The sequence below is a fragment of the Acomys minous genome (genome assembly GCF_964271855.1).
Source record: "Acomys minous genome assembly, chromosome: 7".
Lineage (NCBI taxonomy): Eukaryota > Metazoa > Chordata > Mammalia > Rodentia > Muridae > Acomys > Acomys minous.
Window position 1 is genome coordinate 87,762,533 of NC_140488.1, and position 24,569 is coordinate 87,787,101.

Genomic DNA, 24,569 nt, shown 5'->3' on the forward strand with positions numbered 1-24,569 from the left:
ACTCTGTCTCGAAAAACAAAGACAAAATGAACAAACAAACAAAACAGAACCACTGTCAACAAAGATATATTAATGTCTTACCTTCAACTTCTCAATTGTCAAAACTCCAACTAAGACACCTTGTAAAGTTGAACACACTATAACTCACGGCGAATAACTTGAAGAAAATGCTGCCAACACTGTCCTAAAAATGCAAGAATGACCGAAGAGGTAAGGTTAAAACAGCAAAAGGCTTAAAAGGAGCATGAATAAATGATAACCATGTGCGATGAAATGAAAGGCTATAAAAATGTAAACAGTCATTTGACTACATGAAATTCTATTGAATTAAGTTTACGTTACATTTAATCACCATTGAGGAAAAAGTTCCCTTGGCTGCCTGAGATAGGTTGCTCCCATCAGTCACCTTTAGGGCCCAAGGCAAAGGGCCAAATTGCTAAGGCACAGAGCTTTGCTGAGATTCTGGCTTCAGAGAAAGGTAGCAAGAGGAGTAAGCCATCAAGGGGTCCCTGCAGCTTCCCAAGATAAAGTAGTCATTAAAATTTAATGCATTTGATTACAAAACTGTGCTGGGGCCCTTTAAAGGCCACGGGTCTTTAAAATTTAAATGACTTCATAGTGAGCTTGATTTAGTCTCCAGTAAATTACAGGACTTGGTGCATTCCCACAGCTCAAATGAGCACCATACCCTAACTGCAAGGCAGCAGCATGAAGTAGGTACAAGGTGTTTTCCTTCTGTTTTGGCCATTCGATCTCAGTAAAATAGGATAACTCACTCAGAACTAAGAGACTAGACACTTCTGTATAACCCACAAAAATCAATGATATGCCATTTTTGGAGTGACTGTTAACTCCTTTCAGAAGGAAGAAAATTACTTTACCATAAACTTTAGTGAAACAATACAAAGCATTAAAGATGAAAGCAGTCTTTAGTTACCCAAACTAGTACTTTTAACAACTCATAACTGACAAGAGATGGCCTGTTAAACAAACAGCATGAGTGAAGGAGAATAAGGATCTTCCACAGAGAAAAACATTAGCTAATAATGACAGAAGTGAACAAATTATATATTATGTGCTCTCAGGTATGATGTTAATGAAATGACAGCAAGTGCCTTTACCACATCTCCAAATATATAACCTGAACCTAATTAAGCAGATAATCACCAGCCCATTTGAAATACAGAAACTAAAATAGCAAACTAACCCTCACCAGAATGGGACTCTATAAAAGAAGTGAGAGCTGATACAGATCATAAGAAAATTATGAAGAGACTTAACTGGGGAAACTTTCAGATGGACTAGGTGTTGCCTTTGCTGCTAGGGTATTACAGGTATGCTGTAATAATAATGCCATTGAAGTTATGTAAGAAAATGTGTTGAGAAGCACATTAACTTTGGTGTACAATTATGCTTATTTATATGTTAAGTTCTTGAAAAAAGAAAAAGCAATGGGGAAAAACAAATATAGTAATATGTTGCCACCTACAGCAATTAGAAGTTTGCTGAACTTTTTATTTGTGTGCATTTGGAAATACTCATTAAGTTAAAAATGAAAAGAAGTAAGAGTCACTATAGATATTAAAGAAAAAAAATACACTTCAAGTAATATCTGAAAGATGATCATGTTAACTGAGCGTGGTAGCTCATACTTATAATCCAAGTAATTGGGAGGCTAAGGAAGGGTCAATATCATCTTCAAGACCAGCCTGGGCCAAATAGAAAGACCTTGACTCAATGTAAGAAAAAAAATGTAGAAGGAAAACAGATCATTTTAATTACCTCATACAGAATATAGAAAAAAAGCTAGGAATAGAAAAAGCAAACCAGTGTATTTAAATATTTGTTAGAACTTCAGTAAGTCACTTGTCTCTTGAGAGTAATCAAGAACTGTCTAATTGTACCCAAAACTCATTCAATTGGAAGAAAATCAAGTATGGCACAACCTGTGGTAAGTTCATGGGCCATACTGGAGAGCCTACTACTAGCACGCTACTTAAGCAATATAGTTTCTAACTTCTTCTAAATACTTATTCTTACTGCTAGATAGGTACAGCTCTTGTTAATGCCTCTTCAAAGCTTTTTTTTTTTTCAGTAGGGAGAGGCTATGTGGACAGCGGTCCACAATTGACCAACCAAAAAGAAGCGAATAAGTGATCATGGAGTACCTAGCCCCAAATGGGACACCTATAACACAGCTACACCTATATAGTTCAGGGAACACTGAGGAAGAGGGGGAGAAAAACTAAGAGCCTGGCATTAAGATAGGACAGGAACGTGGTAGCACCTATAAACTCCCAGCAATATGGTGCCTATTTAAAATCTGCAAAGACCACACCAGTTAACATACAAAGATGGATAGAGGAAAAATTCATGAGGCCCCATCCGCAGATAAAGTACTATAGGCAGTCAATAGCTGTTGAAGGAAGGAGAATTAGATTTCTTTAAGAATGAGCTCCAAATCCTAAGTGGTCAGCTCCAAACACTTGTGCATTCAACTTAGAGGTATATGTGCATACTTCTATAACATACAACAATAATTATAAAAGAGGTCATGAATTTAGTGGAGGAGTTGGAGGGGCAGAGGGAGCTGTGGGAATGATGAAGTACAGTGTACTCATACATGGATTTCTCAAATAAACTTGCAGTAAGTGATGAGTCTCACAAGTATAAACTGATTCTCTTGAGCTGGTGAAGTGTAGCACACTTTGTATGCTACTGAGACAGACATTTATGGAAGGGAAAATTTGATTCAGTAAGTAAGTTTGCTGAAGGAAAATAACCAAAGTAACCACAGAAAAAAATGCATGATTAAAGGGTAAAAAAGGCACCATGTAAAAGCACCAAACCAGTATATTCAAAAGGATTTGGTACAAGTTAGAGTGTTTTCAACACTTTTAAACATAAGTGCTTTGCTCTCACAAAACACGGGAACATGTGAGAAAACTAATGAATGTACATCCCTCCCCAACTCCCTGCCAAAGAATCCTTAAACATGGATAAAAAATATTTCAAGAAAGAACCGAAATACAGAATTTAGAGGAGAAAGCATACCCATATCTTAAAACTGCAGGAACTGAGTGTCATGCTGTTGAATATATGGCAAGTAAGTAAAAGCATCAATGTACACAGGGGTAATCAGGACTACCATAGCATCAGGGCTACCAGAGCACAGGAGGTGAAAATGAGACATGAGGGATACTGACCTCAAAGTACAAATACCACCACACATACAGAAGTGTTAAGTATTGCTGGAATAGTTGTCAGAAGCAGCTCAGCTTTTGGCTGTTACCATTGAGAAGGATAAAACAAACGGGATTTTGGCTAAGATTCCATTAAGAGTGGCTGAAGAAGCAAACAAGGAAGGCTTACATAAGATATTCATAAAGATAGGAAGGACATCTGAGTTTAACCATAAAGGTGACAAATGTAATGGAAAGCAGGGAGACAGCATCTTTAGAATTGGACATGGGGAAGGAGTGATGCATGCTGGGAAGAGAAGAAAGAGTAGCACAGCAAGCTTTCAAACAGGGCACAAAGGTTGGTAAACCTCAGAGCCAGTAAAATAATGCTCTAGAAGTAGGGTAGTATGAGGGTCAGTGACAATAAGATAGCAAAGTGTCATTTCTTAACCATATCTAACTTTAGGACATGAGTCATGGGGTCTTGATATTAGGGTTTACAGTGGAAAAAAACATAAAAAGATAAAACTGAAGTCAATGAGTCCATAGAAACTGAAATAAAAGCTGTACTAATAAAAGACAACATATGTCTTTTCCCAGGTGTAGGGCCACAGATAAATTACTTGCTTAATACTACACCTAATTAGACACCAACTTCAAATGCAATTGTAGAAATTAATATACATAAAAGAGATGTGATTGGTAATGTGTCATATTTATTCACTGTGTTGGGTGCTCCTATGGTAGCAAACCTAAGCCTCCCAGAATTTCTTTCTATGTTTTATTTCTTACAAGTAGATGTACATTATAACCACATAGAGGTGCACCAGCAAATCATGGTAAAAGGATAAGTAGGATAGTATTCTTCTCCTTGAGAGTAATAAAAATTGGTTGCTGTTAGGCATCCCCATTTTAAAAGCAATCCAGAGGAATTTTACATTCTGATAATCATTCCAGATACTATGTTTAGCTAAAATGTCAATATAATAAAGTTATCTATGCTAAGGACTAGGAACTGCCACGGTTAAAAGGACTCAAAACTGTTGATGAACAGTCAGGAAATAATTTGCTAATATTTATACATATATAGAATATGGTAACCTTTGAATAAAATTATATAATTATACATATGAGTACAGCTATTTAAAACAAAGCTTATACACAACTAGGAAAATAGCCTGAGGTCTTGGAGAAAAGAAAGTCACTGACATTCATAAGTAAAATCTGCCCATGAAGACTCAATCAAAAGCCTTCTCATCCCTAAGATACTGGGTTATTTAAATCAATCTTCATACCAAAGACAACTAATAGAATTAGATAATACATTTAAAAAAGCTTTTTCTTAAAGGATCAAAGCCATATTAGTAAAGTACTTTGAGATTTAGCAAAGTAAGGAATTTATAAACTTTATCTGACAGCTTGATAGGCCACATCCACAAGAGTGGTGGGCACTCTTTTCCTACCTTCAGCTTAGAACCAACACTTTAGAAATAAATGTAAATCAGAAATTAATCACAGAATATAATATGGTCTTGAGTCATCTGACTGACTTAGCATTAGAATGCTTGCTTAGCATGTACTAGGCCTTAGATTCAATCTCTAATACTACCACTACCACCATCAAAAATAAAAAAATAAAAATAAAAACAAAACAAAACAAAAAAAGAAACAACAAAAAAAGAAGTACCTGAAATTTAGTTAAGTAATGTCTGGATTTGCACAAGCAAATTCACGCACACACACACAGAGACACACACACACTTTTCTGAAAGGTATCAACCTTTGGTTTTAAATGATTTCTAAAGTAGTTCTTGAATAAATGTCCATCATAAAATGAAAGAAAACCAAGCATAAAAGATGACCAAAACCATAACAACCACTGCCACCACTACCACCACCACTGCAAAAACAAACAGATCAGAACAGATTCACAGGGGCTGCAGTTATTATAGCAATATTGGGCTACAGGTTTTAAATTATGCTTGCTATTTTCAAGACCAAAACCAAATAAACAAAAATGTCACCAGCAAACCTGAAAACCATAAAAAGTAGCAAAACAAAACAAAACAAAACAGCGAAGTATAGCCATTATGTTACAGCTAAAAACACAGAGAACTTTTAAGATATGAATCATTGTATAGATGATGTACATGCAAGGTAACAAGTCTATGGCATTATTGTACAATATAATTTTAAGGTATAGAAACTGTATACATAGTTGGAGCATGACTGCCACAAATAATAATATGCACTAAATGATTATAGATTTTTTAAAAAGAAAAGCAACTGTTTCTAATAGCCCAAAGCTCACTGAAATCCCAAGAAGGAAAAACTAAAGAAGCATTATGTACATGACTGAAAAGTTTCCAAAACGGATGAAAGATGTCAAACCTCATACTTAATAATTTCAATAAATTACTGGTTGAAAGATTCACAGAGGAAAGAAAATTTAAAAGCATCCTTACGGTTAAGAGGCTGCTTTTGAAGAAACAAATGGCTAGCTGAAGGCTTTATTCTTGGGGGAAAAAACCCTTAAAAACTGTGTATCTAATCCAAGATGAGACTTGACAGCCTATGACCATATCATGGGGGAGGAAGTCCCCCTCAGTCTTAGATCTTGGGGAGGGGAGTAGGGTGAAAGCGGGAGGAAAGGAGGAACGGAGGATACAAGTGATGGGGTAGCAATTGAGTTGTGATCTGAATAAGTTAATAAAATTAAAAGAAAAAGAAAACTGTGTATCTCCAAAGAGCAAACTTATCCATGAAGAATGAAATCTCAGGACTACAACTGCAGTATTCATGTTTCAAATTAAAAAAACATAAAAATAAAAAGAATAGATCTCAGTGGTTATCTATATAGTACCCATGTATGAATTTTTTTTATTTTTTATTAATTTATTCAGATTACATCTCAATTGTTCTGCCAGCACTCATATCCTCCCGTTCCTCCTACCCACCCAGTCTCACCCATTTACCCTTCCTTAGGTTATGTGGAGAGCAGGGACTAACTCTGACAACATGAGATGCGGTGCCCTATATTTGATGACCTCCCTTTGGTGGGGAGCCCTGGTGGCACTCAAAGAAAGAATAGGCAGACTACCAAGATGAGACTTGTTAGTCTGAGACCATAAAGTGGGGAAGGAGAGACCCATGTATGAATTTTTTAAAAACGAATTTCAGGGCCCAAGTGAGATGGCTTAACTGAGTAAAAGTGTTTGGAATACAAGACTGACAACCTGAGTTTCATCTGACTTCTAAAGCCCACCATGAAAGGAAGAACTAAAAGTTGTCAGGCGCAAATGCTAAAGCACATGCTCAAGCACACGCATGTGCATGCATACACACAAACATGTATACTCCATATATTAATATATTTTTAAAAAATGAAACTGATACACATTCATAAATAAAAACCGAAAATACAGATAGCCAATCCTAACTAAATAGTAATAAAGCTAAACAAAACTGACCCAAGAAGTGTAACAGATGCAAAGTAAGGAGGCATATGAAAAATCTAAAGAAACAGTGACATCACAAAACAATTAGTACCCACAGAGTTAAAAATGCACATAGAATTACAGGACATCTGCATAAATGTCAGGAAAAAGATAATAAACAGAACTAAAGTGCTGCAATGTACTTGCCCCAAACAGTAGGGAAGCAAAAGTATCATAAGACACATGCTGGAAATGCTACAGTAATTTCATAAAGAATATACATGAATATATAATATTAAAAGTAATAAAAGAAATATGACATAAAAAGAATCAGAGGAGAAAAAGAAATAGAGCTACAAGAAACAGGGTTGTGATATGTGGCTCTGGCTAACTTGGCATTCATTATGTAGCCAGAATAATCTTGACCTTGACAGTCCTCTTTGCTTCCACTTCCTAAGTGATGGATTCCAGGCATGAAGTACCTTCCTCAGTTATGTATTGCTAATGACTGAGTGGAGGACATCATGCATATTACTCACTCTACCAAGCAAAGTCCCTAATCCCTACCAATACAGTTTTTAAAAACTGAACTTGTGACTGAAGTTTCCCATAACATAACTCTATATCTAAATAGCTTCACTACTGAATTAGCATGCACTAAAAAAACACAAAACCAACTGTAAAACTCCTATGAAGAACTTCTTAAAAGTATACTCCTTAATTCATCATACATCACTCAAAATGTGACAAGAATAGGAGAAAAACCAGTAATTCAAGGCCATCTTGCTCATGAACAAAGATCTAAAATTCCTAAGTAAAGTTAAAAAAAAATGTTTTGTTTACCCAGCTGGGTTGTAAACTTGATTTACCAATTGGTAATCAATAAATTTCATTTGAGGAACAAATTGATATGGTTATTTTGCCAGGAAGAGTACCTGATGAGATTCCATCACTCATAATATAAACATTTACTAATATAAGAACAAACCAAAGCTTCCTTGTTCTTAAAAAAAAGCTAGGAAAAAATTAAACACAAGTATCTTAAGGCAAAAATGGGAATTTTTTTCTTTGAGAAGTGAAACAAAGCCAGTACCCACTAATACTAATTCTAGTCAATATCAGAGAACTTGCCAATGCAGTAACACAAAAATCATAAGAAATTCGAGAGGAAGAGTAAAATTTTCTTTATTTACAGATAAGGTGATGGACTACCTAGTAAAAGATTCCAAAGATAAGTACTAAAGGTAATGAAAGTTTAACACAATGGTTATACATAAGGTCAGCATAAATATACAAACACACTAACATGAAAGAATCAAATATCTAAAAATAAAAGTTTCTGGAGAATATTATAAATGCCCTAGGGGGGAAAATAGAGTAATGTTCTACGGTCATGAAGTTGAAAACAAAGATGTTATTTCTCCACAAAATGATCTTTAGGGTTCACATAATCATAATCAAAGCATTAACACACTGTGTATGCAAATGCATGTCTATGAAACATGATACTAAAATTCATATAAATGTACAAAGAGCTGACAACAGCCAAGATGTTCTGAGGACAAGGTGGAAGAACTTGTTCTACTGACTGGTGAGACTTATTATGAAGCTTTAATAAACAAGCCAGTGTGGTGTCAGGACAAGATGATACAAACAGAACAGAGAACACAGAAACAGAACAATAATACATATGCATACTTAATTATTCTCAATAGTATGGAAAACCGTGTGCGGGGACATCTTGCTATTCATATGGAGAAAAGGAAAGAAAACAATCAGTTTCAGGTAATCACCGGATCCTTGTGTGAACATCAGAGCAGCAGAGCTTCCAGATGAGAGACAATATGTTTATAATCATGGGATAGGAAAGAACATTTTAAACTGAAATCTCTAGCTACTTTAAACATCAAAAAAAATACTAACATTAGAAATGAGAACTTTTATTTCTGAAAAAGACTCGTGAAAAATGAATGAGCACATCACAAAGTGACAGAATATTTGTAACCAGCAAGAGCTCATTTCCAGCACATAATGAAGAATTCCTACAAATGAGCAAGTGGCAAGAGACAAGGTATATATGACACTTTCTGAAGAAATTCTACCTTATAGTTATGAAAGCACAAACTTTTTTTTGTCTAGCTTTTGCTTTTTTTACAATTTTAATTTATTATAATTTATTCAGATTACATCCTGAATGTTATCCCTTCACTTGTATCTTCCCATTCCCACCCTCCCTCCCTCTTCCACCTTATTCCCTTCCCCTAGAGCACTGACAGAAGGGGACCTCCTCCCCTAGGCCATATCACCCCGCCTACCAGGTCTCATCCAGATAGCCTGTATCCCCTTCCTCTGTGTGCCCACAGGGCCTCCCCAGCAAAGGGGAAGTGGTCAAATAGGGTCCATGTCAAAGGTAGTCCCTGCTTGCCCCACGACCCTTGAGAATGAGCTGTCCACTGGCTAGATCTAAGCAAGGGGTCTAGTTTGTTGCATGCATTGTCCTTGGTTGGTGAAGCAGTTTATGCAGGGCCTCCAGGGTCCAGATCTGCCAGCCTTGATGGTCTTCTTGTGGAGCTCCTAAACCCTCTGGGTCTTTCCATCCCCCCCCATTATTCCATACCACTCTCAGTGTTCTGCATAGAATCTAGCAGTGAGTCCCAGCATCTGTTGCGATCTCCTGCTGGGTGGAGTCTCTCAGTGGACATCTATGTTGGGCTAATATCCACTTACAAGTGAATATATACCAAGCGTGTCATTCTGGGTCTGAGTTAAGCTCACTCAGGATGATTGTTTCTAGTTAACTTGTACATTTACCCAATGGAATACTACTTAGCTATTAAAAACAAGCAAATCTTGAAATTTGAAGGCAAATAGATAGAACTAGAAAGCACAAACTTCTTTTTTTTTTCGGGTGAGGTTATTTCTTTTTCTTTTTACTTTTTTATTTTTATTAATTTATTCTTGCTACATCTCAATGGTTATCCCATCACTTGCATCCTCCCATTCTTCCCTCTCTCCCATTTTCCCCCTCCTCCCCTCCCCTATGACTGTGACTGAGGGGGACTTCCTCCCCCTGTATATGCTCATAGTCTCTTCTTGGTAACCTGCTATCCTTCCTCTGAGTGCCACCAGGCCTCCCCATCCAGGGGACATGGTCAAATATGAGGCACTAGAGTACTTGTGAAAGTCAGACCTCACTCTCCTGTCCTGTCCATTGGTTAGATCTGGGTAGGGGTTTGAAGTTTACAGCCTGTACTGTCCTTGGCTGGTGCCATAGTTTGAGCAGGACCCCTGGGCCCAAATCTGCCTATCATCATGTTCTTCTTGTATGTCTCTAAGACCGTCTGGATCCTTCTATTTTGCTATTCTCCCATGCTTCTCTCATCTAGAGTCCCAATATGTCCTCCCCTCTGTCTCAGTTTCCTGGTAAGTGAAGACTTTCATGGGACATGCCCCTTGGGCTAGTATGCAGATATAAGTGAGTATATACCATTTGACTCTTTCTGTTTCTGGGTTAGCTCACTCATTAGGATCATTTCTAGCTCCATCCATTTGTCCACAAATTTCGGGAATTCCTTGTTTTTAATAGCTGAGTAGTATTCCATAGTGTAAATGTATCACAGTTTCTTTATCCAGTCTTCTACTGAGGGACACTGTTTCCATGATCTGGCTATTATGAATAAGGCTGCTAAGAACTTCTAACTAGAACATTTAGCTATACTATTGATACTCTGCCTAAGATTTATATAATAAAAGTTTTTAAAGATTTTTAAAAAGCGTGTTAATCTGGGCATGATGGTGCCCACCTATAATCTCACCACTGGGAGACAGAAAGAAGTGGATCTTTGTGAGTTCCAGGACAGTCAGAGCTACATACTAAGACTTTGTCTGAAAAGTAACAAAATGATTCAATGTTCATATTTCAAGAAAACAGCTCTCCTTCCTCCTATAATCTGAGCACTAAGGGAAACAATCGTCAATGAAAAAACTTGTTTAAGAAATCTGCCAGCTAGGCATGGTGGCACACGCCTGTAAGGCCAGCACTTGGGGAGGCAGAGGCAGGTGGATCTCTGTGAATTAGAGGCCAGCCTGGTCTACAAAGTGATTCTAGAACAACCAAGGCAACAAACAGAGAAACCCTGTCTCAAAAATAAGAAGGAGGAGGAGGAGGAGACAACAACAAAGAAATCTGCTTACTCTAAGACAACCAAGACTCTCAAACACTGGTATTTCAATAATATCCATCAGCAATAAATAGTGATATACACAGAAGTATAGAGTAATGAGACTAGTTTACAATTACATACTGATTTTTTTCCATTCACTATTTTACTGTGAAGAAATCAAACAGAAAGTATACAACCTGATTCCATTCTTAAAAAGTACAAAAGCTGGTAAAATTGGTCTCTGGTGGTAAAACTCAACAAAATAGAAGGTGGTATGGCATGGTAGGCAAGTCTTCACAGTTGTTTATGATACTCCGTTTTTTGATCTAGGAGCTATACACAAATGTGTGCTTGGCTGATGGATATTCACCGAGTTGTTCACTATGGATAATGTGTACTTTCTATTAAAGCTGGGTAAAAAGTCTTTGTTTTTTTTTTTAAGTGAAGGAACATAGGTTTCAAAATTGCTTAAAAACTATGACATTAAAAAATCTTGAGGTCCAGTGCTTCAGATCAAAGCACAAACTTCAAGTAATTATCACTTCAATTAATATGCTAATAACCAAAAATATTCACATAGGTGTCAAAACAAGTGCCTGTCAGTGTTAGCTGTAAATTATTTGAATCCAAGAGGATAATTTGACTTCTGTCTAATTACAGTGACAAGTGCTCCTTCCTAAAGAACTAGAATTACTTGTAGTTTCCTGTTAAGAGTATTTCTTAAATCTTAGAAGTTAATAGATTGACAAAGCTAGTCAAATCCCTTAATTTTACAAGTAAAAAAACTAAGGTCCATTAAAGTTAGATGATCTGTCCAAGGTTATGACAAGATCTGAGTAAGCATAAAACAACTGAAACTACTCAATTATGTCCTCCCCTTCTTAATTTGTTTTTCTAAGGAATTTTTACATAGTAAGAGAATTTACTGGGAGTGTCTCTCAATATATGCCATATTCTTTTGAAACATTTTCATCCAACCAACCCAAAATTATTTTCTTTGCCATCCACGAGTAATAGCCAAAAGTTATTTCTGTGGCAAAGAAGATAAGACTTTGTAAAGTCTGTGATGTGCAGCCTACTAGATAACGTTCTGTTTACACCATGACGACTTTGACATCAAAATTAAAGCATTTATGAAAATTCAGAATAAAGGAATCTCCACATACGGCATTCCTGAATAAAACGTTTTTTTTTTAACCAATTATGGCCACAATTGAAACCAAGGGGTTTCTAAAGGCTCATGTAAATAATCAAATATGTTACCTTGCTGACATTAAATGATTATAATAGCTTCTTATTAAACTCCTAAAACGTTAAATTCTCCAGTTCATCCCTAGTTATATCTATGTTCACAAATTAGCATGCTTATGATTTTAAAAGAATGTCCTGTCAATCTGAAGCTAAAAAGTTCAAACATCAATAATACAAATAGCCCATTTACTCTTGTGGAAATACTTTTAAATTATAAAAGTGTTTAGTCTCAACTACAAATCCAGCGAGGTTCATTTCACTGTCACTGAAAATCTCACCTTTTGTCCAAAGATGAATCAGTCTCTGGCTTTGCTAACCATAGAGGAAACACCTGGTCTTTCACAACCTGCATGAAATTTGAGGAAGACAATGGTTTTATGCAATATATTTTTTTAACTAACAAAATGGAGATACCAACGCAAAAAATAAAAAATGGGGCCAGTGAAATGGTTCAATGGGTAAAAGCACCTCCACCACACCTGATAATCTGAATTCAAAACCAGGACTCACATATGGAGAGTACGAAGTCCCACATGTTTGTTTTCTGAGTTCCACACAAATGTTGTGGTGTGCACACACACAAAAGAAATAAATACATGTAAAAAGTTACCTATGTAATGACTAAATGCAACATGACATCTTGGAACATAAAAAGGTTAGTAGTGGAGTAAAATGATAAAAATTAAACTTTGCAGTTTGGGTAATACTAATATAGTCCTAGTTTTGACAAATATGACAGGATTTGGTAAAGAGTATATGGGAAATTTATATTATCTCTGCAATTTTAGGTCTAAAGTTGTTCCAAAGCAAAAATAAATAAATAATGGTTTTGCAAAAGGCACTAAAAACTGAGGAATTTATGCCTCAATTGGACACAAACAAGTTTCCACATTCACTTAAGGCCTCAATGAAGTGAAGCTATAAAGCAGACTTTTAAAAGATTTTAAGTTGTTTATTTGTTTGTTTCTTATGGGTGTGTGTGTGTGTGTGTGTGTGTGTGTGTGTGTGTGTGTGTATGTGTGTGTGACTTGAAAACATCACAAAAGCACTCTGTATAGTTAGTTCTTTCCTTCTACCTTTCCATGTGTCCAGAGGACTTAACTCAGATGGTCAGGCTTACATGGTAAGAGCGTTCACCCACTGAGCTACCTTGCTAGTTTGGCACCCAGCTTTATGTGGATTTGAAATTTGAAGTCAGGTCCTCCCTCACATTGGCATAGCAGATGGTTTCACTACTGAGCCAACTCTGTGGTCCATTCTGTGTGTTTTTGATTTTTTAAAAAGAATCTCCCTCTAGTCCAGGCTGGCCTGGGGCTCAAAGACTGTCATTTTTTATGTGTGCAACAGGGAGAGCCATCCCTTTATCTGTGTACCCTAAAGCATTTAAAAGATTGTCATGAGATCCCTTGCTATTAGATAAGAAAGGAAAAGGATATATGAAATGCTACTTTGCTATAGACAGGTGCTAAGGCGCATTTGAGGTGATCTGGTCCCTTATAAAGCCAGCTACTGGCAGGGGGTGGGGTGGCAAAAAGGTGGAGATTTAATAACATGCCGCCAGGAAGGAAGGAGTCTTGAAATGCTGGTTATTTTCTTAACATTATACAATCAAACCCAAAAGGCCAAAAGAAAACAAAACTCATCTCAATTTGGATTGAAACAAAGATGAAAAGTCTAAATCCATTCTTCTATGGAAAGAAGACAAGAATCTTACTTTTAGGTAGGAGAGAAGAATACTATTTAAAGTACACCAAAGATAGGCATTAGACAACCAAATAGTGGAGGGTGTTCTAGACCTTCTAAAACAGTAAAGCTTAATGAAGATGAGTATATAACATTTCTTATACAAATCCACCTTCAAGAAAGACATTGATTATATGCATTTCACCCATTACCAACACATGTAATCCTTCCACAAGCCTTGTAAGGAGAGTGCTACTTTCACTGTATAGATGAGACTTTCTGTCAGTAGTAGAACAGAGATTTGGAGGAAGGCCCTCTGGATGCATAGTCTGTGGTCACAGACACTTACTAGGCCATAGAGTCTTTTGAGAACACAAACCAGAAAAATGACTCGTCACTATTTACCCTAGCCTCAACCTCTACCAGAAAAGAAAGCTCTTCCTCAAGGAATGCTGTGTCTTGGCTGTTCATTCGGAGAGCGAGCCCACTGTCTTTTCTGCAAGGCTACAATCCATAATCTTTTAGTACCTGATGTTCTGCATGCATATTTTTGCTGATAGACAAAAGTTAGCTTTTACAGTATTATCAATATTCAAATTCAGATACGCTGAACTGGCCTGGGAAGCAGAACACCATATACATTTTTCCCCTGTGGGAAAGTGGTGTGGATTTCAATTTTTAAAAAAAGTCTTTATAGAAATTGAGGCTGCCTTTCTACAGACTCTAGCTTTATAGATGCCAATAGCATTAAATTTTAATAAAGAAATTATAATTACTCAATCCTATTTTGCTCATACATCAAAGGGGTACAATTCTTTATACTTACCTTAATAGAAATGGGGCTACAGAAAAAAAAATCTTAATATTCTATGAGTTTCCTGAACTCTGACCAATTGTGGGGTAGATATGGTTGGTGTTTTTTTTTTTTAATGTCCACTATCAGTTATCTTAGCTTTTTATTTATTTATCTACTTTATTTATATGAGTGCTCTATCTGAATGTATATCTGCATGTCAGAAGAGGGCATCAGATCACATGATAGATGTTTGTGAGCTAGATGGATGTGGTTGCTAGGAATTGAACTGAGGACCTCTGGACGAGCAGGTACTATGCTTACCCACTGAGCCATCTCTCCAGTCCCTAGATCTGACAGTTGTTATACGTCTAGCCTGGGCCGCTCCATAAACTTTAGCCCTGAGTGTTACTATCAAAGTAGTAAGGATATCTTACAGCCACTCCTACCAAAACAGAAAGCCTAGCATCTCAGAGGGATACTCAAGTAGTAACAGCAATGATAATGTTAGTAACAAAAGCAGTTCTTCGGTACATTTACCATTGCTAGCCATGCTTTAAATATAATATATCCTCTGGCCCATTTAATCCTCACGAGGTAAATACCACATTATCCTCATTTCAAAACTGAGGAAACAGGTCAGAGATTAAGCAATTTGCCCCAAAACACAGAGCTAGTCTGTGTCAAAAGATCTAGTTGCTTGAGAACTTTTTGCCTCCAGAGATGTTTTTTAACCCTCATACTCTGCATGCAATTAGAGAATTTGGTAAACTTAAAATGAATAGAGGGTGTAAACTGAAATTCAGTTTTCAAACAATGGCCTGGAGCAACCCTTTTTATTTTTTCTTTAGTTCTTTTAATATATATATATATATATATATATATATATATAAATAATTAATTTATTCTTGTTACACCTCAATGTTATTTGTATTACATCTCAATTTCTATCCCATCCCTTGTATCCTCCCATTCTCCCCTATGACTGTGACTGAGGGGGACCTCCTCCCCCTGTATATGCTCATAGGGTATCAAGTCTCTTCTTGGTAACCTGCTATCCTTCCTCTGAGTGCCACCAGGTCTCCCCCTCCAGGGGACATGGTCAAATATGGGGCACCAGAGTTCGTGTGAAAGTCAGACCCCACTTTCCACTCACTTGTGGAGAATGTCTTGTCCATTGGCTAGATCTTGGTAGGGGTTCGATGTTTACTGCATATATAGTCCTTGGCTTGTGCCATAGTTTGAGCAGGACCCCTGGGCCCAGATCTGCCCATTGTAATGTTCCACTTGTAGGTTTCTAGGACCCTCTGGATCCTTCTATTTTCCCATTCTCCCATGCTTCTCTCACCTAGAGTCCAACAAGATGTCCTCCCCTCTGTCCCATTTTCCTGGTAAGTGAAGACTTTCATGGGACATATCCCTTGGGCTAGTGTGCCTGGAGCAACCCTTAAAGCCTTGTCTTGCTTTTTATTGGGACTATTTCCTTCAAGCAAACTAAGGTTAAATACCTTTATGGAGAACAAGTACAAAATAAATTTAGTTTTGCTTTTCTCACTTTGAAATCTCTCACAGAATTGTCTGAATACCACAACAGTTACAGCATGTATCACAACAGACCAGTAAATACTTTAAAGGTTTTAAAACACACCACCCCCACCGACTAGTAAATAACAGCAAGATGGCCAGTGCCTTTGAAAAGCTTCAAAACATCAACAAGAAATAGTGTGAACAAGATATTCCTTTAATGACAAACTGGAACTCTGTTGTTCTAACATGACCATAGGTCTGCTTTAACAACAAACATTAACCTGAGATGAAATAAACAATTCTCTTTATTTAAAAATGTATACCCAAATTCAGAAAACTTTCACTGGCAACCTAAAAGACCCTATTAGGGGCTAGAAAGATGGCTCAGTGGTTAAGAGCATAAGCTGCTCTTTCAGAGAACCCAAGTTCAATCCCCAGCGCTACATAGCATCTGAGAACTTTTTGTAACTTCAGTCCCAGGGGATCTGATGGTCTCATCTGGTCAACCTGGGCAGGTGGTACACAGACATACATGATGGCAAAATGCCCGTATCTATAGATAAATACTTTTAAAGACTATAGACTTGGGCTGGAGAGATGGCTCAGTGATTAAGAGCACTGTCTGCTTTTCCAGAGGTCCTGAGTTCAATTCCCAGCAACAACGTGGTGGCTCACAACCATCTAACCTGGTATCTGATGCCCTCTTCTGGCCTGCAGGTGTACATGCAGGCAGAGTACTCACAAAATAAATAATCTTTAAAAAAAAAACCTATAGACTAAAAAACAAAACAACAACAAAAAAAAAACCTATCACATTATTTCCCAGAGCCATCTAATCAGCATAACTACATGAAATTTAGATAATCAAAGGTGGGCTACCTATTGTTCTCACAAAAATCAGGTAACCTCCAAGGATTTCTGGAACAAACAACAACTTTAATATTCTATTAGGGTTTTTTGTTTTTTTTTTTTTTTTGAGATTTTCAAACAATGTGTTTTGATCATATTCACTTTCCCTCCACCAACTCTTCCTAGATTCCCTGCCCTTCCCAACTTCATGTCCTTTTAAAAAATCCTATCAAAACCAGTGTGTGCTGCCTAAATATTTCTGGAGTCTGGTCAGTTTACCAGGGTCTACTGTTAGAGAACACTAACTCTCCCTCTCCAAACAGCTAACAACTGCCAATACCTTTTGTGCCCAATTGGCCCCCTAAGCTGGGATGTGGTCTGTCTTGAGCTTGTACAAGTCTTCTGCATGCTATCACAACCACTTGAGTTCATAAGCACAGATGCCTTGCTGTGTTTTTAAAATCATCTATTTGAACGTCAGGTGTGGGCTTCCCAGGAACAACGAACAACTTGCTACACTTCTACACCAACTCATGAAGGTCTAAACATCCATAAGGTAACAGAGGTACACAAAACACCAAGCTCTGTGGGCAATGGTTCTATGGGAAAACCCATTTAGCATTCCAACTCAGTAACAACCAACAAACACTGCTCTATTAACTTCTGGAAGTAGAAGGAAATCTTCCCTCACCAAGAAAAAAATCAGAATTTCCTTAAGAGCTGATCAAAGCAGAGCAGGAGAAAGGGCATGAAAATGGACAAACGTCAGAGCTGGGAGTAGGGGAGAGATCAGAGGCAGAGAAGGCAGAACCTAGTTAGAAGGACAGAAGTTGAGATGACAGCTTAAAGGAGGGAATGCAAATATCAGTGGCAGGTAGTAGTGAAGAGGATGAGGGAATAGTGCGCACTTCTGTAACACACTTGCTTGTTCTACAAACTTAGCTTCTTGACTCTTAAGGAGAAAGGAGATGAGAAATCATAGCAAGAGTCTGCACATTGCCTCCCTCAATCTGTTACTCTCATTCTCTTTTTAAAGACACAATCTGATGGACTATGGGGTCTTAGCTGCATTCCTCTTGACCTTCTAGGGCAAACGAATTCACCCGGAAGGAGAATGGGCTTAAAGGCTTTGTAGTCCTCTTCACTTTTCATGTACCTTACAAAAAACTCCAGAGTAAACTGAGAACTAAAGGAAAGATCCAGGTAATGGCAAGAACGGCATCAAGAGAGAATATGGGTTTATACCAAAGGTATGAAAACACATTTCTAGACCCATACAATCTCCTGGTGTACTTTTTAATGTAGTGACAACATAAATCAAGCCAGAAAGGCTTTCTGTTTACTGGTAGGTAGGCTTTGTTATTTGTCAATATTTCTCACTCTAACAAGCCAACTACCAGGAGTAATCACCTTCTCAAGTAAAGTATATTTCATTCTTTCTTGGGAGTACAACTGTAATTAAAAACTTGCTACTTCAGCCCAAAGATTGTCTGTTAAGATTACAAGGTGTTATTTAAACCAACCCCACACTCCATAGAACACATACCCAGACATATACTGCAGAAATCCTTTTTCCATATCTGTGAGACAATACTGTTCCACAAAGACTCCTATAATACTTTATATCTTTAAATATCCTGAACTGCATAACATTTCTAGCAATTCCAAAGATAATTAACTACATGGTTACCTCTGACCAAATGACCTGCTGTAGGATGAGCACCACCCTGGTGTCATCTTCCTCCCTACCCCACCCCCCAACTCCTCTGGCTGTTTGTCCAGTTGAACTCTACCCAGACGTGGGGCCTGTCTCTGGAACAGAGATAAGAGCTAGGAGGACAAGCACAACAGTACAGCAGAGTTCTAACAGGAGAGGTCAGTGGGAGTCAAAAGTGATGCCTTCAGTGACCTAACAGGTCTGCAAACTGTTCCCGTGATTTCACCAACAGCTCAGCCACTCACTGCTCTGGAATATCTAAAATCTGTCCATCCCTTAGCTCATACAAGAATCCTACTGTTTGTCTTAATATTGGCCCTATTTTCTGCAAAACACAATCTAACTCTTAACATTTGGGACTAAATGAAAAGAAGAAAAGCAAAATTGTCTAACAAGTACTGAACTGAGGTCTAAGAAGTGAACTGTATGTGTATGTTACCATAAATTTCCTGTAAAGCAAATTGAGGCCCCTGTAAATAGTTGCTCTGTTACTTTAGTAGAGCAATTTTAAATACTATTCAAGATCAGAGTAAATAAAACATTTAATCTTTAAAGCATCCTGGGTATGCTAAAACAGAAGGTAATGTTATCAAAATCATGAATTTCACGTATAGGTCACTACTAGCTACTTAGAATCTTTACACATCAGCTCAAAGCATACCTCTGTCTACAAAATGGACACATCTGAAAAGAAAAAAAAATATTGGAGATTATCTTTTGTTAAAGACACATGAAAACTTTTGAATGATTTCTTTACAATAAAAAATTTCCATTAAAAATTTGTATCAGCACATAAACAAGAGTATGCAGAAAGACACATGCTCTAAATCAGACACACATGAATCTAAGCTCCAGCTTTGCACTTTACCCACAATAGATCCTCAGCTATGGAAGCTACAGAAAAAATACTGGAGGTGTATGTTATCTGTGTGACAGGGACGTTATCTTTAGCAGAGAAACTGTAAGGAATAAATTAAAATGCCCACTTCCCACCAAGCCTATACTTGGTACACTGCATATACTCAATGGTAGCTCAGTTTGCTCCAACACAAACTGTACAGGGTGGTCTACAATTGAAGAAAAGAATGTTTCAAACAGAAGAAAATTCAGCGTGACTGAACATTCATTATGCCCTGTCAGATGTAACCACGGTAATCAAATATTTACTGTCTACCTTCACTAAAGTTTGCCATGACGAAACCAGTTCTAGGCCAAAAGGGAGGGGGGTTTCTAACCTTGTAAAAATTCATATAACACACTGATTTAAAATTACGTATGTGTAGAATTTAAGAAGCACTTGTTCTTGGTTCTTCTTGTTGCAGGTAGTTTATTGTACATATGTGTAACAATATAAATATGCACGTAAAAATAAAATAGTTAATAAAAATAAAATTAAAAAAAGAGAAGCACTTGTATTCTTCCAGTAAGAAAAAAAAGTTACCAACCCAAGAAAGAGCACTAAGCAAGTTCCGTTCATCAAGTTTTATACTACTCATAATTTTCCTTTCACAAATTCGTAAGTTAATATACCATGCGGTAAAAATTGACAAATGTCACCAAAGAACACAACTGAAGAACCCTGCCTTGCACTACAGACTGGAGATTTTCTCAAAAAAAAAATCTAAATGTTATGATTCAGTACAGACAATGCTTTATATTTCAACTCATCTAGAGTATAAACTTTTGGTTCTGTATTGTACAGCTTACTTCCTAGTTCACCTTGTCTACATCTTACCTTCTCTACCCACCCTATTTAATGCACTTTAGAAGCAGATACATGGTCCTAAACTATAAAACCCCAACTAGGAACAACTCTAATCTGCTGTTGGACCTCAGAGGGCTGTTTAATGTGATCTTTAAAAGAAGGCAATGTCTTAGCTTTACTCAACACATGCCAACAATTATTTGCAAACCTCTTCCACAACAATCATTACTATCACTACTAACCTGGCATGCACATGTCCCAACACCTTCAAGGGAACCAGCCTTAGTTCTGCAAAGCCCTAATCCCCAAACACCTGAGACTTAAAACCTCTCCACAGAGGCTCACTCTACCTGAGGTCCAGGAACTCCGAAGAAAGGGCATCATCCCCCTTCACCCGAGCGCTGATAGCTATCAAGCCCCCACCCACCAGCAGCCACTCCCTCTCCCCTTGGCCTCAGGGCATTTGGGTCGTCCAGGCGGGCGCAGCCTCCACGACAGGCCCTGCACAGACTTCCCGCAGCCCGGCACTTAACCGACCCTGCTAACAGCCGGAGGCCGAGCCAAGCCCCGTAAACACCCACAGTCACGCACACGCCCAATGTCGTGGGCGCGGGGTCACTAGGAAGACCCCAGGGCACCCCTAAAGTCCTGGGCTCGGGCAGGTGCCCAGGCCTCCTAGCCAATACTCACCGAGCCCTCGCAGTCGCTCCAAGCTCCACTGCCTGGCCCCCCACACCCTCTTCTGGATCCACGGGGGGTCCGCGCGGGCGCTGCTTCCCGGGCCGACCCCCCTCCGGTGCGCGCCGCACCGAGGGCAGATCCGGTGTGAGCCGCCGCTGCCGCCGCCCCCTTACTCCCTCCTCCCTCACGGGGTCCCTCCCACTGAGGCCCGCCTCGTATTTCCTGGATCCGGTCTCAGGGAGAGGTTGGACCAAGAGCTCTGGGCTTCAGGGCTTCCGTCGGGCGCTGTCGCTCGCCAGACACAAAGATGGCACCACTGGGGACTGCTGTAGGCGATCTCGCGAGGCTTTCCCCCACAGGAGCCAGAGGGCGGGGTCCCCACAGGAAAGGTGATAAAGGAGCTCCTGCAAACGCTTGCCTACATCGGAAATGGGCCGTACGTGGGAATTTTACTGCGCCTGCGCGAGACCGTGGGTCTGCCGCTTCCCAGAACTGCCCCTAAAGTGAGATCCTGGCTCTGAGTTTACCTGTTTCCTCCTGAGGTGTGGGGCGGAGTAACTCAGAATGAAACCCAGTAAAGGTCTTGGCACAATTAGGTGCTGAAATGAGATGTATCTCTTATGCCTTGGCATCCCACATAGCTCACAAGCTTAAATAAAACACGCTTAGACGCTCCCAGAAGTCCTCCAGCCCTCTGCTCCTCCCTATCTCTGAGGTGACAGTGTCGTTTATGCTCCCTCATTCTGTTGGTTTACATTACTATGTGCTTCACAGAAAACAACTGCTGTTAGGGTCACCCCCACACACACACACACAAATCACTCTTTTTCTAGCTTTATTTTTTTCTTGCCATTCATTTAGTCAAATAAGTTTTGTTCAGTTTCCAATACACCTACTATTGAGAAAACAATGCTCTACTCACACACACACACACACACACACACACACACACACACACACACACACACACTTGTCTGAGATGGAAGACAGAAAAAAATTTGTGGTATAAATAGGCAGAGATGGGATTCAAAGAGAGATGTCATATCTCAAAAAAGAAAACGAACTAGAAATAGAACTTCCATATGACCTAGATATATCATTCTCAAGTATATACCCTGGGACTCTAAGCATACCACAAACATAGTTCCACATTCACATTTACTACAGCACTACTCACAACAGCTAAGCTATGGAACCAGGCAAGACGCTCATTGACAGATGAGTGGATAGAAATGTGGCATGTAAAAATGTGGAATTTTATTCTGTTATGAAAAAATTTGATATGTAATTTTTAGGAAAATGGATGAAACTGGAGATCATTATGTTAATTGAAATAAGCAGTCCCAAAAGACAATAGTGTATATTTTCTTTTGTATGCAGAATCTAGATTTTAAATGGTATATGTGTGCATATTGTACATGACATAAAAAGTAGAATAGGAACTATATGAGGGGGAAGAGAGTGTCTAACTCTAAAGGGAACAGGAGGTGGAAGATAATGATAAGGAAAAAAAAGATGAATATTACATGTTCTCATATACAGATTTAAGTATATATACTTATGTGTGTATAATATGACATGACAATAAATGAGGGATTGTGTGGGGCAAGAAAGAGGTCCAAAGGAATCATGAGACAGAAGATAAGTGAAAGGAAAAATAAAAACAAATATTACATGGTCTATCTCAAATACAGAACTTAGATTTAAGCATCTATACATATATGTATGTGTGTGTATGTATATGACATGGAAGCAAAAGGAGAACTATTTGTTTGGAAGAATACCAGCAGAAACAAAGAGAGGGAACAGGGAAAAGTGGTCAAGGCAGAACTACTCAGAACAATGGTATACATGTATGAAATAGCATTAAAATCCCACTATTTATGCTCACTAAAAAATTAATAAAGTTAAAAAGACTATCTCATACAGGAAATTCTTCAGGATCATCCCATAGAATTTAATCCAGGGAACTAGTTGGAGTAATGTCAAGAAACATACCATCCTGGTTATTTTTTAATAAAGCTGTAATATAAAAGGTTATTATTAGGCAGCTGAAACGGCAGTGGAACATAGTGTTCCACACAGATAGCATGATGGTTAATCTTTATTTGTATCTTGGGAAGACTTAAAACTACCTACCTAACAAATCTCTAAGCATATCTGCGAGTCGAACATTCCAGAGAGGTTTAACTAAAGAGGGAAGAGTTACCCTGACTATAGATGACACTATTCTATGAGCTGGGCTCCTGGACAGACTAAAAAATCTCAAAACAACTGGTTAAAATGCAGAAATGAACTGACTGTGGCATGCCCATCCCTAATTAACATATTTACATCACAGCTCCTACACTTAAGGCCCAGGAAACATCACCATTCGGGAAAAACGGGGAAAAATATTGTAAGAGCCAGAGGATCAGAACATCCATTGGAAGATAGTCTCTTCAAAAAGAGGGGGGAGTAGTGGAGGAGGGGTCAGTCTGGGAAGAGAGATGAGGAGTTGAGGATTGTTGAGGATGGTGAGTATGATCAAGAAACATTGTGCGAAAGTCTCAAAGAATTAGTAAAATATATTATGAAAACATTTCAAGTAGAAAGCAAGCCACATGCCAGCATTCATCGCTCTCTGCATCTGGTCTGTGGATGTATTATGACTAGCTACCTCAGACTTTTACTCCCATGACTAAAATTACTCTCCACACCATGTCTTCCTGATAGTGATAGACTGTGCCCTGAAACTATGAGCTACAACAAACCCTTTGTACTTTAATTTGCTTTTGTCAAGTTATTTTCTCAGTTACATGAAAACTACCTAATGTGAGTAGGAACTGCAGGAAGTAGCTACAAAATGTAGAGTGAATGGGAAGAAAGGGAAAGAGGGATTGTCCAGTTTAGACATTTAGAAGAGAATTTGTGGAAGCAAATCTCAAACTTTTGAAGAGAGGGCAGCTTTTCTTGATCACAGGGTCTGAGGAGAACATCTGACAGTGGGTTTGCATGTGCTGGGAAACTGCAAACTGGATCCAACTGCTGCTAGGGAAGGGGAACGCCACTCTCCTAAAATGTTTCAATTTCTCTTCAGTCTGATGAAAATGAGATGTGAATTATAGCTGAACTTGATCCTTATCTTCCAGTTTTGGAAGCTATAGGTGTTCACAAAAGAAAAGAGTCACACACTGCTATCACATAATGCACATAGCAAAGAGTACTAAGCTAAATACATTTGTAGAAAACCTGCTCCAAGATTTGAGTTTTATGACAAATGCAGCTCCAGCCAACTTTCAAATCTTGGAGTGGAAAATAAATGTTTAGGGTGGGATAGTACTAAGACTTTTGATTGTTACATTCAAAAGATGAGCTCATACAGCAGCTCTACTCTAGCATAAATTGAGGTGGGCCTCCCTCTGTCTTCTTCTAATATCCCTAGTGTTATCAAAAGTATTACATTTTAGTCATCAAGAAGTGAAAACTCCTTCTTTCTGTTAAGAGAGTGACCAGAAGTTGTGAACACCACTTACAATTACAGTGCAGAATTTAATCATATTGCTATATCTACCTGCAAGAGCCAGGGTGGGGTGGGGGTG

The 24,569-nt window shown here is 38.3% G+C and overlaps 1 protein-coding gene across 2 annotated transcripts in view; it reads right to left on the reverse strand.

Moving 5' to 3' along the window:
- The window catches only part of TAB3 (TGF-beta activated kinase 1 (MAP3K7) binding protein 3), a 66,603-nt gene extending 45,330 nt beyond the window's left edge, over nucleotides 1–21,273 (reverse strand). Inside the window, exons 1-3 of one of the 2 annotated variants that reach the window (XM_084791075.1) lie at nucleotides 20,998–21,273; nucleotides 12,312–12,379; nucleotides 82–184 (exon numbers count right to left, since the gene is read on the reverse strand). The gene's annotated coding sequence lies outside the window, so the exon portion shown is untranslated. The remainder of the gene's footprint in view (nucleotides 1–81; nucleotides 185–12,311; nucleotides 12,380–20,997) is intronic. The other variant, XM_084791074.1, reaches the window with a different exon arrangement.
- Between the last annotated feature and the right edge of the window lie 3,296 nt (nucleotides 21,274–24,569).